Source organism: Crinia signifera, chromosome 4 (assembly GCF_055691185.1).
Source record: "Crinia signifera chromosome 4, ASM5569118v1, whole genome shotgun sequence".
NCBI lineage: Eukaryota > Metazoa > Chordata > Amphibia > Anura > Myobatrachidae > Crinia > Crinia signifera.
The window spans coordinates 243,452,192-243,467,098 of NC_139220.1; positions in this window are offsets into that span (position 1 = coordinate 243,452,192).

Genomic DNA, 14,907 nt, shown 5'->3' on the forward strand with positions numbered 1-14,907 from the left:
TGCAGCAATCATTTACACTGCAAATTTGTTTTGCAGTGTAAATGATTGCCACTTTTAAAAAACTGGAGATTTCTTACCAAATCTCCCACTTTCTGAATCTCTCATCCTATTAAATGTCACCCATAATCTTTTTTTACACAACATTTATCGAACAAATGTCAGCAACGCTGGAATTTTTAGAGGATATTTTGAACATCTCTCACAGAGATGTTGGCACTCGAAGGGTTAAACATGTTTTATGGGGGAGGGGGGAACTCCTCATGCGCCCACTGATCCTATTGATTTAATTTTTTTTTTCCAGACTGCATCAAACACAGAGTTAGGTGTGGGGATGGGTCCACAGGTCACCAGGAGCTGCTGTCTGACTGCCAGAGTGGAAATGCATGGTTGTCCCAGTAGAGGGTAGGATCCAGGGAGGCCTGCCTGACCTAGTCAGTACGCACAGCACAGCACAGCAGTCATCCAGAAGCACCATGCTTTGGGCGGTAATGCAGCTAGTGCATTGGTTGGCATTCAGCAGCAGGAGATGGAGTAGTGCTTAGGAGGGCAGGGGCCTCTGGAAGGTCTCCACAATGACTGCTGGGAGATCACAGACATAGGGTATGGTGAGGGGATCTATTTCTACAGTGCTTGAGAAATCCTGGAGGCCAAGTCACCATAGCGACCAAATTCTACTTCCTGGCGACCAGATTTTGCAGAGAAGGAAGAAGCAGATCTTGTTTCTGACTGGACAGAGTGGTGTGTATGTGATAATCGCAACAGCTGGGCAGAGAGGTGGACAACCCACCTGGCAGTATCAGAGAAGGTCCGCTGCTATTTCAAAACTTTAGCCGGCTCGTGAGCCAATCGAAGCTCGCAGTTCACAGCCCATCAGCAGCAGCAGTGGTAGCTTCTGATTGGCTGTCGGACACATTATGGAGTAGAAGGCAATATACTGTATGTGTAACTGCCATGCAGGGTCAGAGAGAGGGGGAGGAGACAGCATCAGAGATATGGGGAGGAGACAGAATCAGAGAGCGGGAAGAGACAGCCTCAGAGAGGGCGGGGGAGGAGACAGCAAAAGAGAGAGTGGAGGAGAAAGCAACAGCAAGAGGGAGGAGACAGCATTAGAGAGAGGGGTAGGAGACAGAGCCAGAGAGAGGGAGAAGAGACAGCACCAGAGAGAGGGGGAGGAGACAGGATCAGGGAGAGGGGGAGAAGGCAGCATAAGAGAGAGGGGGAGGAGACAGCATCAAAGAGAGGTGGGAGGAGACAGCATCAGAGACAGAGGCCCCACCCCCTAAATGTCTGCAAATCTGCAGGAAGCTGGCCAAGATGGTGAGTGGGTTAGGGGAGTGCAGCTTTCTCCTCTGTTGGGAGCTTTGGGCCCTAGAAACAGCTTGGGGCCCATAGCAGCTGCACCATCAGTAGTTACTCCACTGGCTCTGACTCTCTCCAATTTATTTCTTTACACGACTTAGTAAATAGCCCTTATATATTTATTATTACATTTCTCTTTTGTGCTTTTCAATGGTTTTTGTTACATCAGCTGAGAGTACATTCCAGTATAAACTGTGTGATTGAAAAATGCAAAAGATGCCATATTAAAATATGGATAAACTTTTATTTTTTATCAACTTAAAGAAAACGTGGAATGCTATAAACAGCAAATGTTGATTCTCCCACCCATGAATAACATTGAAATAATTTCATCCTTCAAAATTACATTTTAAAACGCAAATCATTCCTCCACCTAACCAGCAAGGGAGTCACCAATCCACCCAACTCTTACAACAGCTGAGTCATTATTTTTCTATGATGAGGTAGAAGGTTGCTTTTCACAAACATATATGTAATAGTTCCATACCATACTATTGTGTAGTTATCAATAATTCTGCACATTTATTCATAGGGAGTGTAGCTTAGTACAGTATGTCTAACTGTTCTCATTGTTTTAGCTGTTTACATGCCGACCAGAACAACCTGTCCTACACTAAGAAGGCTAGCCTGAGAAGCAAGAACACAGCACTGATGGTATATCCCAGGGTTGCCTACCTGACCCTCTCCTTCAGGGAGAAAATGCTCTGTTCCTGCACTTCCCTGGTAATGTATGATTGCCATCACCTGTGGTGAGCTAGGTAATTGATAAGAAAGGTGTTTCACCACAGGTGATGGCAATCATACATTACCAGGGAAGTCCAGGTACAGAGCATTTTCTCCCTGAAGGAGAGGGTCAGGTAGGCAAACCTGGGATATCCCTATATTACAAATCAGAAAATCGTAATACTTTAGTTCACTGCTTGTCAAATCCAGCCCTCAGTACACATGTTTACCATGATTTCTTGCTGGTACACAGATTTAGTCATTACTTAGTGACCCATTTTACAGGATAAAAAAGCCACAGGTAGTGCTAATTACAGTAGTTCACCTGCAAATCTGTGAGGATCCCTGGCAAACATGAACTGTAGGACTTTCCTTCAACCAATGTTGATTAGTTTTATCATCGATGCTGGAGAGCTGAATAGCTTACCACTATCGATGTTAGCCATGGGCCCAAATGGTTTAAGGCCCCCCCCCCCCCCCGCTTTCTTACCCATTAACCTGTTTAAAAGAAGTGATGCATACTTGCCTACCTGACCCTCTCCATGAGGGAGAAAATGCTTTGTTCCTGGACTTCCCTGGTAATGTATGATTGCCATCACCTGTGGGGAGCTAGGTAATTGATAAGAAAGGTGGGTACTTGTGTATTAGCACGGCGCCCGATTTTACTATGTACGCAAATGTAGTAAAATTGCATCGCATGCCGTTATGGTATGGCATGCGATTTTGACGCTTATAATGGCATTTAATGTACTATACCATTAAATGACATATAATGTCATTTATTAAGGCCCCCCCCCAATATTGACGTGATCCAGAAGTGTGGCGAGCGCATCAGTACGCGTCCGTCTGACCTTTTCATACCCCCACTATACATGTTGGCGTGAAGTTGAGCGCAGCGAGCCACCGAGCCCGAAGCGTGGCGAGCGCACGCGTATTATGTTACATGTATTACGCGTCCCCTCGCTCGCCACACTTCGGGATGACGTGTATAGTGAGGGGGGGGCAAAATAAATGAAATGATATGTCATTTAATGGTATAGGACATTAAATGGCATTATTATAGGTTCCATCAGAACCGATATCTCATCGCATCGCATGCCATACAATAATGGCATGCGATGCGATGGGATGCAATTTTTTGTCGCACACCATCGCATCGCATGCCAAACAATAATGGCATGCGATGCGATTTTTTATCGCACCCTATCTTTTTAATGGATTCACTGACACAGAGCAGTGAATACATTATATAGGAAAATCGCATCGCATGCCATACAATATGGCATGCGATGCGATTTCACTACCGTGAATAGCCCTCTACGCAAACGGTGTAGTGGGGGCCGTGATAATACACAAGTACCGAAAGGTGTTTCACCACAGGTGATGGCAATCATACATTGCCAGGGAAGTCCAGGAACAGAGCATTTTCTCCCTCATGGAGAGGGTCAGGTAGGCATGTATGAAGTGATGGCAATCACACAATTAGAGGGAAGTCCAGGAACAGAGCTTTGTGTCCCTGCTGGAGTGGATCATGCTGGGAAGTATGCTTACACAGTGGTGCCCTGTGTGTAATAGCCGGAAGCAGTGCAGCTGTTCGACACAGGTGTGGATCGTTTTGTTGACAGTAATTAGGTCGACAGTCAATAGATCAATTACCATTGGTCAACAGGCCACAGGTTGACACTTGAAAAGGTGAACATGGAAAAAGGTCTACGTTAGTTTTTTTTTAAATGGCTCTCTACTGTATGTCGACAGACACCATATTAGTGTACCACTGCGCTCGGCACACTATTATATTCTCCCACTAGAATGGTAAAGTATGAACAAGTCAGTTTTTGAAAAAAATCACAAAAATCTCATGTCAACCTTTCCCCATGATGACATTTTGGTTGCGTAGACCTTTTAAACACGTTGACAAAAACCATGTTGACCTTTTTCATGTGTCAACTTTTGGCCTGTTGACCAAAAGTGATTGACCTATTCACTGCCGACCTTTTTACTCTTGATCTATTGACCGCATAACATTTGACACACATACAGTGTGCCAGGACACCAATGGACCATATCGCTCTACAGCTCACTTGACAAGCTTAGCTGTCCGTCAGCAGCCCAGCACTGCCCCCGGCTCTTAAGGTGCCCATAGACGGTCCGTTCATCGGATAAGGTCGGCACTTATATAGTGCACATCGCATTGCATGCCTTGTGCATGCATTGTGCATGCGATGCGATGAACAGCTAGTACAAAAAGTATGTGCAGCACATGCTTTTTGTACCGTACGATGAGATGCGCAGGAGCGCGCATCTCATAGTACAGAACGGACGGTCCGGGAACGGACCATCTATGGGCACCTTAACACATACATAGTGTGGCTGGTTGCTCCTCCCCCACCCTGCCCCCAGCAATGGATCTGGACAACTGCCTGTGCAGGTGTATATATACACCTATCAATAAAACAGCCTATGGTGCATGTAATGTACCATCGTTGGTTTCAAACTATGTTATAATTTATAGCATAGTTTGTTGCTATTGGTGGTTCATTACATCTTTGATGGTAACGGGCAGGGGTGGATTTAGGGCTTAAGATGCCCCTAGGCACAACTGTATGGGCCACCCACGTTGTCCAATGTTATTATTTTCAATGTTTGATTATAAGCCCTCATTTTGGCGATTGGTAGCTTAGTATAATATAACCTGTTACTATTGGTGGTTCATTACAACTTTGATGGTAATGGGCAGGGGTGGATTTAGGGTTTAAGATGCCCCTAGGCACAACTGTATGGGTCACCCACACTGTCCAATGTTATTATTTTCAATGTTTGATTATAAGCCCTCATTTTGGTGATTGGTAGCTTAGTATAATATAAGCTATTGATGAAACAAGCCATGTGCTATGAGATAACATTTATTATTAATGATGTATACATATTTACTAAGTAGGACTGCTAATGGGGCGGCCTGTTTGCACTCCATGCAAGATTGTGTACAGGATGTTAGAGTGAAAATAGTTTGTACTTACTGACAATTTTGGGACAACGGTAACGAAACATGCATCCAAGTGCCACCCCTTAACAAGTGCTGCCCCTAGGATCATGCTCCGTGTGCCTAATAGGAAATTCACCAGTGATGGTAACCATTGTCTGATGCCCATCCCTAATGAACTGTGAATGTGGATTCAGTGATTGAAATGAAATGGAAAAGCACTTCATTAGGTAATAAGTCTCAAGGTGCAGAATTATTATCAGCTTCAATGGTGCAGCCAATGCCCCTGAGCGTGAAAGGGGCAGGATTTTTTAGTGTAGGGTAGGCACAAATAATTGCCCTTTTTTCCATAATCTGGGGTCATTCAATTTATACTTGAGCACCGGCTGCTTTTAATTGGTTGGTGGGAGTCATATTAGATCTAGGCCCTTATTCTGATCGGTGCGGATTTCTCCGCATGCGGACGTCCCGCCGATGGTGATCGTCTGCGCATGTGCAGAGGTCACTCTGCGCATGTGCAGGCGATTTCGCCGCACGTATTCTTGACACGCCGCACAGGGGGCGTAGAGGGGCGTGAGGGGCTACTTAGCCTCATTACCCTATGCATGCGCCCCGCGTTTCATGGGCGTTCCCATACAAACGCGGGGCGTATGCATGGTAATGAGGCCATGACGCGTGTGTAGGGGGCGGGCATCTGACATCGCCGGATGTCAGCTGCCCGCCCCCATACATGATTTCACACGGACAAGTGTCCGTGTGGTCTTGTTTGGCGGGACCTGGTGGAGCGTGCGGCCCTGCATTCGATGTTCGGCGACCATCGAATGCAGGGGCTGCTCCCAAGACGGAGGAGGCGTATCCCCGTCCAATTTCATGCGGATCGCCACATATCCGCGTACGGACGGAGGTGGCGATCCGTATGGAAGGCGGGGATTCGCCTGCACGGTCGCGGCCGCATATTCCTGATCGGGCCGCACCGATCAGAATAAGGCCCCTAGTGACTGCCTTTACAAATACTGAAGGTGTTGCATTGGTTGGAGAGAATAGGATACAACATGTATGATGGTATCATGGGCAAAACCAGCTTTTGACATGGGGTGAGTGAGGCCAAGGTGTTTCAAAATTCTAATGTCAACATCTACCATGGTGTGCAAATGATCAGACTCAGACATGGAATTCACATTTTCATAGTTTTCTTGGCCTTGTACTAGCCACAAACAGACCATAACACTGTTTTGCAATGCAATGAGGTTTTCTCATGTGTTACCTAAGATTCTAGGTCCTACGCTTAAAAAAAGAACTATTTGGTAGGGAAATTTCACTTTTGTTTGTTGAAGGTGGCAACCTTGTTTATTTAGATGTTCTTCTCTGCCAGGTAACAGCCCAGATGCAAATCCAATTGAGAATCTTTGGGAAATACCAAAGGCATCAAGGGAAACTGTGAAACTGCCAAGAACAGCAAACCGTATCAACATGATTATGAACAACAAAGACTACGATATAAAGTATTAATAGCTGTAAATAGTGTGGCAATAAAAGATGTTTATAGAAATTTGTAACTTTGTTTAAATTCCTCAATTTGCTCACCTTTATACATAATATAATTTGGGCTTTTTCTGTAATCATATTGTCTCAATGATAAATCAGTATTTAAATAATATACACTACTACCCCTTTTATACCAGAGGTTGGACCCAGGATATTGCCTCTCCAGTACGGGGCGGGGTGTGGTGTAAATGGGCTGAAAAAAAATAACGCGGGTACTGGGCTTATCTGGGGCTCAGGGTGGTGTAAATGGTCATTATCCGGGTTATTTGGCAGGGAAAAGTCCGCGAAGAGCTGATTGGTGCTTCTGCGGCTCTGACAGATTATGTAATCTGCCGGAGACCCGCACATGGAGCAGCGTTACCATGCTGTTTGCAGCCTGTACCCTACACTACAGCAACAGTCTGTGCTGGAAGCACTCTCCCAAGTGAGTTTACAGCCTCATCTGCAGCAACACATGCTGGCTGTCACACAGTGTGTCCCAGTGTGTTACACGTTTGTATTCATATGCATCTTTATCTTTTTTTATGAGAATGCGAGATGTATAGAGGCCCATTTCCAGCAAACATCACTGCAGTGTTCTAATGGTACATTGTTGGTGCTAATCGTGTTAGAGGACTAATGGACGATTAGAATGTGCAATTATGTTAGCAAAGCTGAAATGGGTTTGCTCATTAGAAAAGCTATAAAACTGACCATTCTTTGAGCTAATTGAGTATCTGGCGCATCAAATTTTTGGGTTCGATTATACTTGAAAAATGGCCATAAAAAACTAATAAATAATAAACTTTTATGTGAAGACAAGTATAGTGTTTGAGAAATACATGCCTCAACTGGCAGCTTAATTAAATGGTACCTGCAAAATGCCAGTGTCAATGTGTACAGTGAAGAGTCAACTCCAGGATGGTGGCCTTCTCAGCAGTGGTGAAGAAAAGCTATAGCTGAGACTTTCCAATAAATGGAAAAGATGAATATGGGCAAAAGAACACAGACATTGGACAGAGGGAGATTGCAAAAAAGTGTTATGGACAAACAAATCGAAGTTGGAGGTGTTTGGAACACACAGAAAGAACATTTGTGAGATGCAGAACAAGTGAAAAGATGCTGAAAGAGTGCCTGACGCCATCTGTCAATGGCGAAGGTAATGTGATGGACTGGGGCTGCTTTGGTGCTGGTAAAGTGGGAGATTTGTAGAAGGTAAAATATATTTTGAATAAGGAAGGCTATCACTCCATTTTGCAACGCCATACCCTGTGGACAGTGCTTGATTGGAGCCAATTTTTTCCTCCAACAGGACAATGACCCAAAGTACATCTCCAAAATATGCAAGAACTATATAGGGAAGAAGCAGGCAGCTGGTATACTGTCTAGAATGGAGTGTCCAGTGAAGTCACCAGATCTCATCCCCATTGAGCTGTTGAGGGAGCAGCTTCACCATATGGTACGCAAGAAGTGCCCAACAAGCCAATCCAACTTGTGGGAGGTTCTCCAGGAAGCGTGGGGTGAAATATCTTCCGATTACCTCAACAAATGAACAGCTAGAATGCCAAAGGTCTGCAATGCCGTAATTGCTGCAAAAGGAGCATTCTTTGAACAAAGCAAAGTGTGAAGGACAAAATTATTATTTCAAATAAAAATCATTATTTCTAACCTATGCCTTGACTATATGTTCTATTAATTTTGCAACTCATTTGATAAGTAAAAGTCAGTTTTCATGTAAAACACGAAATTGTCTGGGTGACCTCAAACTTTTGAGCGGTAGTGTAAATATATAAAAAACAAATTTATGCGCAAACCATAAAGATTTTCATGAAAATCATCAATTGCAGACAACCGGGGTAATTAGTCTTCATGTAGTATGCAGACTCTTTCTATCTGTGTTAGATCCACCCAAGATCCAATTTAGTAACACTATTAGGTAGAAACACACAGTAGGTGTACCAAATGAGTAAAATCAAAGTGTATATATAAAAGCAGAAACATATGCTCACATACTTGTACGATGAAGATTTTCAGCTTGCCAGCATATAATAAGAGACAGGACCATCATGGGTGTAATACACGTCCCGAAGGCTCAGAGGGTAATAGTCGATTTCAGTCCTTAACATGAGGGGAGATGCACAGCATGGAGCAGTAGGAGCGGTGATCTTCTGGAGCAGCGATCGATGTCAGCTGGATGTCGGTGAAGCTTCTCTTGTGTCACCATGTTAAGCCATGCCCAACGCATCTCATCAAAGTGTAGACCACTGGTCAGAGACTATTCTACTTATCCACTAACTTTTCTGCGAAGTCCTTTTACCTTAAATTTTCCCTGAACCTGCCTTTCTCCATTTTTAGTGCATGTTCTTGAGTTCTAATACTTCTCTTCCTTTGAACAATGTTTTCCTTTTATATCTTGTTTATACCCTTGGTATACATGAAAGTTTCTGTCAGCTCCAAACTATATATATGTTAAGATCTTTCTTTTCAGGTAAGTTTTGTGATATAGGCCATTTACCATTTTAATTGACCTTCTTTGTACCATCTCTAATGTATTTATATTCTTTTGGAGATATGGCCTCCAGAACTGGACACAGTATAGCTGTACCAATGACCTATACAGTTGTTACTTTTTCCTGATACGGATTCCTCTGCCTACAGTATGCAATTAAGCATCTGACTTGCCTTCCTTATTGCTTTGTTGCATTTCTTTGCTGCCTTTAAGTCACTTGAAACAGTCCTAAATCTCTTTCTTCCTAAGTATTTTTCATTATAGTACTCTTAATATTATGTTTAGCCTTTGGGTTTTTTAGAACCAAGTGCATGGTTTCCAATAAATCTGTAACTGGCCCATTCTTAACTATTCCTGTAGTCTACATACTGTAGAGCCTCAATTATTTGTAGTTGCCACCCCCCCCTCCTTAGTGTGTCTACCCTGTTGCATATCTTTCTATGGGATGCAGTTTAAATCCCGGCGGCCGGGATCCCGGCGTTCAGAATCCCGACGCTGGAATCCCGACCGCCGAAATCCCGACACTTTCTCCCTCCGTGGGTGTCACCCCCTGGAGGGAGAATAAATTAGCGTGCCGAGAGTAGCGAGGCACCGGGCCCGCTGCGTGGCGAGCGCAGCGAGCCCGCAAGGTGGGGCGATCCACGTCCCCCCCTTGTCGGGATTTCGATGGTCGGGATTCCGGCGTCGGGATTTTGAACGCTGGATTCCCAACCGCCGGGATTTCATACTGAATCCCTTTCTATTATCTGCAAAAATACACATTTTCCCTTCAATACCACTTGCAATGTCAACAACAATGATATTAAAGAGCACTGGCCCAAGTAAAGATCCCCACGGTACTCCACTGGTAAAACTTCGCTCCATAGAATGCACTCCATTTAATACAAATGTTTATTTTCTATCCTGCAAATAGTTGTAGTATATGCAGTCTATGGGGGTCATTGTAATCTGTTGTGTTCGGCTTTGGTGACTTTCATAGGCGTTCCCATGGAAATGCGGGCAGGCGGGCGGATGTGTGCCAGGGGCAGACAGCTAATGTCACATGATGTCAGCCGCTTGCCCTGTCTTCGTCCCGGCACCCACAAAAATAAGTCAGTCTCCAATGACTTATATTTGCGAGCCCAGGAGAAATCATTTGATAGTTGCCGACCATCGAATGATTTCTCCTGCTGCGGGCACATGCGAGGGATGTGTTTTCATAACACATCTTCTCACATGGTTGCAAGGGGATACGGCGGTGGGGGGGGGAGGCTTGGGGGTTGTTTACCGGGGCAGGAAGGCGGGCACTCTGGGACTCGGTAAGCTGCAATCTTGGAGCAGAATCAGTACCTATATATATTACCAAAAAAACTGTGGTAGTTTATTTTATTTTTCCTTTACTCACAGATTATTTGCCAAGCCAGACAATCAAGAGCTCTAAAACTTTCCAAATGTAAGTGGATTGACAGAAGATTGGAACTTTAGAGAAAGTATTGATAAATACTTCTGACATTTTGCTACATTGTACTGTGACTTTATTCAATGTTACCGAGAATGGATAGATCAATGGCAAAATATAAAGAAGAGCTAAAGGCCCATACACACTGTGCGACTTTGAGCTGAAAGTCACTCAAAACAGCCTGTTTGAGCGGCTTTCAGCTCAAAGCCACCCAGTGTGTATGCCCCAGCGATGAGCGGTGAGCACTGCTGCGCACACCCGCAACATCGCCGGGAAAGCCAATCATCTGCTGTTTATACCAGCAGATGAGCGGCATTGAGGTTGGCTTTGCATAGCTCTGCGCTATACAACGCCGTCTTCCCCCCTCCATTGGCTCAGGGCAGGGGGAAAGCCGCTCAGTGTGCATGCACTGAGTGGCTTTCCCCGCAGCGGTGATTGACATCATCGCTGTCCATACACGCTGGGCATAGTCGCCCAGTGTGTATGGACCTTAAAGTCTCCTCTCTTCCACTAAATATGCTCATGAATACCAGACTACTCCAGGTGATGTTGGTGAATTCTGGTCATTAGTCATTTTTGGTTGCTATTGTAGCACTGTGGACTGAAATGAAATGAGCAGATGTATTACTTTTAGTGGTTTTAATGAATCAATCTATTAGTGCAGGTAGGGATCACCTTTGACATTGCACTGTTTGAAAGGTTTTAATGGTTGTTTTAGTATACCCCATACAAATCAAGACCATAATACTACTAATAATAATAATATTTTCTTTAATAGTACTGAAGGTGCTTAACATGTAGAAATGTCATGGTGCAGTGGTTTACATTTTCAAAATAACACAAAAAATAACATAATATAACAAAGAACATTTTGGGTCATTAGTGATCCTATCAAAGGATCCAAGTGAGGAAGCCATTTTATGCGCACTGCATAAGATTTCAGTGAGCAGAATTACTGCGGGCAGCAATATTTGGAAGTATAACAATGAGTGGGGAATTACAGAGATAAGGCCCATACACACTGGGCGTCTTTGAGCTGAAAGCCACTCAAAACAGCCTGTTTGAGCGGCTTTCAGGTCAAAGACGCCCAGTGTGTATGCCCCAGCAATGAGCGGTGAGCGCTGCTGCGCACTCCCGCATCATCGCTGGGAAAGCCGCTCATTAAAGCTCTGCGCTATGCAACGCCGTCCTCCCCCTCAGTCGTTGCCGGGCAGTGGGAAAGCTGCTCAGTGTGTATGCACTGAGCGGCTTTCCCTGCAGCACTGATTGACATCATCGCTGTCCATACACGCTGGGCATAGTCGATCAGTGTGTATGGACCTATAGGAAAAGAACAGTTGAGGTGGAGACTATGATACTGCAGTAAGTTGAGATGAGTGCAATGATAAAAACAAATATCCTCTTAGCAGACATAAGGAACAGACAATTAGGCTTTAACCCTTTCAAGTCCAACATCTAGTAAGGCTCAACAACCCAAGCACTAGTAGCAAATCCAGTGGTGAGTCACTTTAAAATAAGAACTTTGACATCGTTCAGCATTCAATGTAGAGAAACCATTTATGAATAAAAAATAAAATAAAATGTATTAAAAAAAAAAAATGTTGGACTGCAAAGGGTTAATTGCCCCTTGCTGTGTGGATGAACACCATACAGCTCATCTTTCATTTCCTGCCACTGTGTCTGTGCAGGGAAGCTGTGCAGGAAGAAAGAGGCTCCTACAATTGTGTGTGAGCGGGAGACACATCCCATTCTCTCCCAGCAGTGTTTGACAGCATGGTTTGAGTGCAGGGAAGGTGAGCCCTGGAAACCGCTATGGTAAGTAAGTAAGTAAGTTTTATTTATATAGCGCACTTTCTCCAACAGGACTCAAGGCGCTTTACAGACATTAAAAATAATAATGCACATACTGCAATACAAAGGGTTATCGGTACAAAGAACAGGCAACAATGGTAGTACAGACGTACATCACACATACAGATATGCACAAGACGCATTCTAATAAGGGACACGAACATTGGGAACATATTTACCAAGCTGTGCAGTACCCAGGCAGCCATTCAGCGGCGCCACATGGTGGTTGCACAGCAAGTAACAGTACTGATATATATATATATATATATATATATATATATATATATATATATACTAGATGTACTCTAATGAGGGACACAGACATGGGGAACATATAATTACTGATCTGTGCAGCACCCAGGCAGCCAATCAGCGGCGCCACATGGTGATTGCACCAGCCAGTACTGTACATATAGAACACAAAAGAACAGTACAGGGTACACAGAACTAGACATAACATAATTATAGCACAATTCTTAGTACATAATACAGCTGAGATATGAGGTAGTGAATGAGAATAGATGCAGGTATAGATTGTAGATGAGTAAGAGAGCTGTAGTTGAAATACAAGAAGAGTGCTGTGAGAACAGGAGGGAGGAGGGCCCTGCTCTAATGAGCTTACAATCTAGAGGGAGGGGGAGACAGACAGGTGACATGAGGTGCAGGTAAGGAGACCTGAGGCAAGAAGTAAGCATGGCAGGGATGGTCAGGACATGAGGCAGCAGGTAGAGAGAATGGGCAAAGTAGTCCTCTCTCTCCTCCTATCCTCCTCTTCCCCTATGGTCCCCATAGCAATTATTATTATTATTATTATAATTTTATTTATAAGGCGCCACAAGTGTTTCGCAGCGCCATACAAAGGAACAATACAGGGAGACAAAACTTGGCATAACATTGAATAAATAACAAAAATACAGTACAAATAAAGAGCGCCACAGTTCAATACACATTACAGCTTAAATGTAATCACACACCTTGGCACCCACTGTAGTTACACCCCTGGTTATGAGGGTTGGAGCACCACTCCAGCTACCTCCTCAGACAGCAGCTAGACACACCCTATATTATGGATTCCTTAGATGCATGTAGTGTCATAAATACCTACTAGGTAAAGGCCATCTTCCCTTCTGTTGTCAAAGCCCTCTTCTCTTCACATTTCACTCACAGCTTTCCATTACTCAAACACTCAGCGGCCATCTTCATCCGCATACTCATCTCCATCATTGGCCACAAGCCTCTTATAGTATGTTGGTTTGTACGGCGCTGCGAAACACTTGTGGTGCCTTATAAATAAAATAATAATAATACTAGCCCTGATAAAACAGTGCTACAATAAAAGTGTGCACTGCATGTACATGGGCAGACTAATGGAGAAAATGGTTGATATCTGCTGCCAAAATTTTAAGCATACTGTGCTAATTTAATAACGGAGATGCAATGAATAACTATCTTAATGCCATTACATGGGGGTTATCAGTTTTGCTTTGGCATACTGTATGTCAGCACGGGTTATAAGATTAGGTTGCACTGGGGTAGATATATAAAGCAGTGATAAGGGAGGAGAAGTGAGCCAGAGGAGAAGTGGCCCATGGCAACCAATCAGCTGCTCTGTATTATTTGATATTATGCAAATTATAGATGTTACTTCAGTTCTGATTGGTTGCCATGGGCCACTTCTCCTCTGGCTCACTTCCCCTCCCTTATCACTGCTTCATTCATCTACCCCTGAATCCTTCCTATTATATTCGCTGCTTGTTCTCTTACAAGGAGTCACCTGACTGTTCTGCACCTGATCTAATAAATCGTATCCCGCTTAATACACGCACAAAAGTGTAAAAGTAGCACAAGTTTTGTACATGTATGTATAATTCCTTAAGCACCTTGGTTACACAGTTATATTTATAACAAACAACCCTATTTGTGAGGCATGTTTACTCAAAGTACAGATATTTTTCCGTCTCCGCTGCACACATCTACGGCTTCAGCTGACTCTCTCCTCCCCTAGTTCAGGAATGATGGCTTTACCCTTTCTTGCAAGAAAGCAAACATTAAATCACAAACATTTGCAATGCTATTGGTGGCTGGAAATGTACAGTCAACAGATGGCAATCTGAGTCCTTATGCATGCACGCTGGCTAATGAATGAGATAGCTCTGGCTACAGGCTTCGGAGAACTTGGAAAACTGCTGCTATTTCATAAGGTACAAAGGGTCATACATCAACATCAGCCTCGGGTGTGAAAGTGCTCTGTTTGTTATGGAAGAAAATCTCTTAAATGACAACATTATTTTTGACATTTGAGTACTTAGCAAATAAACATTTTTCTTTCTTCTTCTGCCAGAGCAGCACTGAGCACTAAAGTAACCGTAGACTGTACTGTAGGTGCTTACACAAAGATGTAACTTTTTCTGCAAGGTGTTTTACAGTACTGCTGGATTCTACTGAATCTATTCATCTAGCCTCAGATTTTATCTCCCTAAATAATGCAATTGGATATTTTGTAAGACAGACAACTGTACCTAT